At 36.5% G+C, this 6,000-nt stretch overlaps 1 protein-coding gene across 2 annotated transcripts in view; it reads left to right on the forward strand.

The window, feature by feature from the left end:
* The window catches only part of GRM1 (glutamate metabotropic receptor 1), a 146,955-nt gene that overhangs the window by 24,126 nt on the left and 116,829 nt on the right, over nucleotides 1–6,000 (forward strand). The gene's annotated exons all lie outside the window — the stretch shown is intronic.

Below are 6,000 nucleotides of genomic sequence, written 5' to 3' on the forward strand. Positions count from 1 at the left end.
CTTTATCTCATATATGCTATTCAGATGTAGATTCCAGATCTACTTTTGCTATAGAAATCTGTCACTGAATTTTTTCTAGAAAAAAATCCTGGAAACCACCGGCTAAGTTTATCTTTCACCTTCCAGATGACGTATGTAACCCTGCATCCCAGTAAAAGTTTGGTGGTGTTATTGCTTGTAACAGGACACAGGCTTTCTGCTAGGCTTTGTCTTGGCCTTCCTGGAGATTTGTTTTAGCTTGAAGCACCAATTATCTAATAACCAGGTGATGATTACCTACTTTGTTTAGCTTCTGTTTACCTCTCTATGATTGTGTGGTTGTGATGCTTATTGTTATTTCTGCAACTAGTAGATAATAAAAAGTGCTTACTGTGCGTAAAATGAAGTACCTGTAAATCTAGAACAAACTGCAGCACAGAGCAGTAAAGACATGAGGTGACAGCAGAGGTCTTAAAAGCACAGACATAGATTGATACTGAAGGCTCCAGGGATATAAGCAATTCACCAGTGGCCAGCAAAAGATTGGGAGCTTGGTAAAACCTGTTTCAAGCTTGGTAAAACCTGTTTCAAGCATAAAAAAAGAAAAAAAAAAAAAAAGTAAAAAAATAGATAATATACATTGAATTTAATTGTAATGTGGGCTTGCTGACCAGTGAAGAAAAAGCAAGGTGTAGAGCATGTTAGCAAATGTAAAAATTACTGTGAGTGAGGAGGAGGAAACCAACAACATCACTCTCCTCCTGGAAAAGTTCTCTAGATACTGACCTCTCCCCTCCCCGCGCTTCCTCAACCCACCCCCCCACTGCCCCCAAGCTTTTGACATTAACAAGGTGGGTAAAACACCAATGGCAGGCATGAAAGTTTGGCTATATATAATTTAAACAGTATATACATTATAATATATACAGTTTAAATCATACTACATTTTACACTATTTATGTATGTAATAAAATTTTAGTATCATTGTGGCTAGATTAAAAATAATGGATCAGGCTGTTAAGGCTAAACTGACAGTAAATTATTGGGTTTGCATGTAAGGTGTGTACCTTTTGTCCATTAAAAAAAAAAAAAGTGTAAGGGATGGGAATTAACAAATCTTTAGCTTGGAAACAACAAATGGACAACACACATCTACAGTGAATATGGTATAACTGGTGGCACCCTCTGCATCTGAACCTTCTTTTAACCATCTTTTAAGCTAAGTGCCATGATTCAGGTCACAGCTCAAAGATTCATTGCATTCGAGTGAGATCTGGGTGACTTCAATAGAGCTCTCTAAGGACACAGGTGATCTCATGCACAGTTCACTGTTGGTTCAGTTAAATAATCTCTGTTATAAATATATTACCTGCATAACCTTGTAAAAATAAAAGAGGGTTAAAAGCATAAAATAAATCATGTGAACAAATAAAAAAAAAAGAAATATTGGGATATGGATGGTTTTAATTAAACCAGAGAGGAAGCATGTTTTGTGAAAGGATTTTGAAAGGAGAATGAATTATTTTTCACTGTGCTCTGCTAAGCCATTCTGTGCTATTCATTTTGGGAGGTTGCACTGCCTAAATGCCATAGGAAATGCATGGATACACAGGGATGGCATCACTGTGATCACATATGAGTTCTCTAAATCCTTCTTTGATAGGCACTTAGAATTTCCAAAATGGTTTTCCATTTGAAAAAATTTATCACCTTTGCTGTCTAACCAAAACTGCTTATATTTTCATTTTCATTGTAGGAAAGCCTGATAGAATATTAACCAACAGGCTTTACCTGTATTAATGTTAAATAAATAAATAAATTACTCAATCTGCCTCTTACTTATCTAGCTGAACACTTCATTACTGAAGTTGGCATGATAACTTCAACAGAAACATTCATGTAATTGTTCACCAGTGCAAGAATAACATATAACCAATAGAATATAGGACATTTTTCTTTGTGGTTATTTGAATACAAATTCGTATATAATCTCCTTAGGCAAGGGAAATAATTACCTGATTCCTTTTGCAGAATGGCTTAAAGCTGGGTAATAACCAGTCCTTAATAAACTATTAAGTCCTTAATAAACTATTAAGGACTACTACACATGCATGCAAATCATACTGTAACACATTTTTTCCATTTGAAAATACTGATAAGCTGCTTTCTAGTAGTTGTGCACTGATCAAACAAATGTGATGCTGCTTGTTCAGTCTCCAACTCCAGTGTTTAAACCTAGTAATACAAAAGGAAATCTGTCCTTTCCTTTCAAAGTTTCTGAGTTAAATGAAGATAGTGCAGATGTGCTGGGCTGATTGTTGCTTTTAAGTACTGAATGTTTCTTGTGGGTTTAGGATCCACTTCTGGATCCTAAACTTCAGACAGAAGCCAATATCTGCATTGGAATTGTATTCTTTTCTCAGAAAAGAGATAGGCACTTGACAAATCTGTTTAATATTTGTTTTAGGAAAACAGTGAGTTTGAATATTGTCACAGCGTAGAAGTTTGAAACTCATAGTGCTTGATTTTCTACTGTTGTTCCTGTTTAATCTTAATTGAGAGGTAAACAAATATACTTGAGGTCGAACTAAGCTTATCAGAGCTGTTAGAGATGGAATATAAGGACAGGAAGGCTCTCTAGTAGCTCATTCACTGCATAACAATAATTTCTTTAAGAGCACGTCAAGTTAAGCACTTTGCCCAGTAAAGCCACCCCTGACATTAAATTCACTCCTTTGTAGGAGGCCATGCTAAGGCCTTTCTTTTGCAGACACTTGTGTAGAAGCACTCACCTGGAGTTTCATGTACTCAAACCCAAGTTTTGTTTTTTGGGATGAAAACATGATGTATTACTGTGTAATGGAAGACTAATACTCAAGCATGTCGCCTCTGTTTACCCCTACTGCCTTTACAACTGCCCCCTTTATTATGTTATTTTAATATGGAATGATTAAACCCTATTTTTCAGACCTTTGGCTGAGATGTATCTACAGATTAAGACATCCATAACTGAAGTGTCTCAGTGTAGGTGTCCATGGGTATGTCATATGACCAAGATCCCGCTATAGTTACTGGAGAGCAAGTCAACACAACCTAAAAACCAGACCAGTCTCCCTAAAGCAAACACATGCTGCCTGGCCATCTGAAACATTGACTAGTCTCTGTTGCCTGCATTTGATTCAATTTTCTTTGACTGTAATGGCAACTTTAACACCTAGTGCACATATAGGCATAAAAGTAAACATGCCTCCATGTACATACATAAATTGAGGTTTATACTGTAAGACTGAATCACAACCAGTATCTGTTTTGAGACTGTACAGTGTCCAGTACAATGTATGGAATTTAAGTTGCATTGATTATAATGAAAGTGTTTCTGAAAGACTTTTGGAGACAGTGACAGTGGTGAAATTACACTTTTAGACCTTCTGGGAAGTCATGGAGTCTTAGTTCCTTTTTTCAAAACAACTTTGAAAATTTAAATAACTCTTTACTACAAAATAATAAATCAAAATTAAATAATTAGTTTTGTATAACATTTTTTTCATCAAAAGAGAAATTCTCCATTTTTTTTTTTTTACAGAGAACTTTTGTGTTTCTAAGTTTCAAATCTACATATCTGAAAACTAAATTCTGAAATCCTCTGTATAGTTGCCTTCTCTCACAACTGTGATGACAATTTCTATACCAAACCATGCAAGCATGAAAGTGTGCCTTCACTTGTGAACATACCTTAAAAGGGGCCAACTTGGGTCTTGCAGTTTCTTTATTCTGCCTTCTTTCCTGAACTGCAAATATCAAAGGCTGCATGCTCAAAGAATGTGGCATGCTCAGGGAGTACAGCAGCAGAGAATATGCAGTGTGAGCTTTAGAGAAATTCAGGGTGTAGTGGCAGAGTCAAATCCACAAGGGTCTCTTAGGTATTTTCACTTCCATGTGATATTTAAACAGGACTGTCTGTCTGAATCCTCACTTGTTGGCCTGTGGGGTTTTGTTGTTGTTGTTGTTTTGTAATCAATGGGCAAATATGCATGCAGCCAATAACATCTAAATGTAAATGCAATGGAGAGGTATAAAAAACACCACTTGGACTTTCTCATTTAAGGCAGTGTGCGGATGCCCACATATAAGAGTACTCTGCTCACTTCAGATACAAGAGTAAGTCCTTCCCTAGTTGGTGTCATGATCTGTTTATATGGGTTGAGGTGCAGGAAAAATTGATCATTTAGTAGTGATCTTCTCAAATCCACTCCTCTTAGGATATAGATAACTGACTCTTTGATGTTTCTCTTCTTTGTAAGGTAAAAGGTATTAGGAATTTACACTTTGACTGACAAGCCATTTGTCAAAACTAGAAACAAGTAGATCTCTAAAGCTTTTCAGTTGCCTGGGCTGTGAAAAATCCAGTTGTGTTTCTATAGCAACTGCAATGGACCAGTAATGATGTCACCACTCAACAACCAGCTAAAATGCATATCACCTTATTGCAAATACTGGATACAAATAAACATTGAATCATCTAATTGCTAGTATGAATAACGTTCCCACCTTCTTTAACAATTTACTACAAAGAAGAAAAGGACTCATATCTGTCTGGTCAAAATAGTAACCACATGCAATAATTTGAAAGAGGAGAAAGTGTCTTTGTTGCAAAACTATGTTCTTTTCAAGCACATATGATGCAGATAATTACTGACAATATTTTTTAAGTTTGTAGTCAACTTGAAAGACTTTCTGAAGTGCTAGATGTAAATTCTGGGAGATATTTGCACTTCTTTTGCTGAAAATAATTGCTGAAACTGAGTCATTAGCACACCAGCACCTGGCTGGCTCTGTAGAGTGGAGATCCCTGAGTGATATGCAAGCCCAACACTGAATACAACAGTTGCTACTGATATCCTTCTCTGACGACTACCCTTGAAAGAAAGGACTTGGTTTATCTCTAGATTTTGGATGGAGCTGTTTTCATTGGAGATTGAACTATTATTTTCCTTTAATTATTCTCCATAAATCAATGTACAAATGCAAAGAGTCAGTCAAAATTTAGAACAATGTTTATCATGCTTTATTAATTTTATTATCAAGTTGAATGAATATTTTTCTACTGAGTTTCTATAGAAGAGCTGCGTAACACTTCTGGTAGGAATACTTCCTTCTCCCTCTAAATTACAGGTTTCATCGTTAGTTGTATCCTACTGTCTGATATGATTTCCACTGAGCTGGATATCTGCAGGCCTCCATTTTCAAACAAAGACAAACTTTCAGTCCTTCTGGTAGGAGTAATTCATTGCCATATACCTATATTTCTCCTGTATCTGAAAAATCACCATATTTTTCTCAGCTTTTTCCATAAATCTATTAAGAAAAATCTTGGTGTTTGTGATCAAAGTCTGCTTAATTCTTCCAGGTCTGCCCTCCTTTTGTGTATTCATTCTTATAAAATTAATTTACTGATTAATTGGTAGCACTCTTAGCCTGCTTGGTGAATGTAAGCATTTGAAGAGATATGTGGCTCCTATCTGGATAGACTTTATGTCTCTATCATTCAAAGAACTCTGGTTTCTTCCATGGCAGGGAAGGAGAAATGTGAGCTCCCCAGTTATCTTTTTGTATTTTTTCTGACTCCAGAGAAGGAGCTTTGGACAAGCTGTGATGCAAGACAGTGTATAGACTTTCTTCTGACCACTGCAAGGTGTCTGCCCAGTCTTCCTTCTTCCTTACTTCCATTTTTGACCTTAACATCCCGATCTTGCTTTTTCTTTATTCCTGCCTTCAGTCTCTGCTTTACACTTGCCTCATTTCCACAGCTTTTTGCTTCTATTCTAGTCCCAGGTGCAAGTCAGCAGTTTTCTCCAGCTTGGCTTTTCAGTGTCTTTCTGTAGCCGTGCCTTGGCTCCCTAGCTGCCTGATCTCCTGCCTTGGTTTCTTTTTCTTAATATTGAATGCAACAACTTTTCCTTTATGGCTATCTCAGCATTCCCATTATTGTATTTCTCTGGGGAAGAGAATACAAGCAGGAAT

This window comes from Antrostomus carolinensis, unplaced genomic scaffold (assembly GCF_000700745.2).
Source record: "Antrostomus carolinensis isolate BGI_N321 unplaced genomic scaffold, ASM70074v2 scaffold16523, whole genome shotgun sequence".
Lineage (NCBI taxonomy): Eukaryota > Metazoa > Chordata > Aves > Caprimulgiformes > Caprimulgidae > Antrostomus > Antrostomus carolinensis.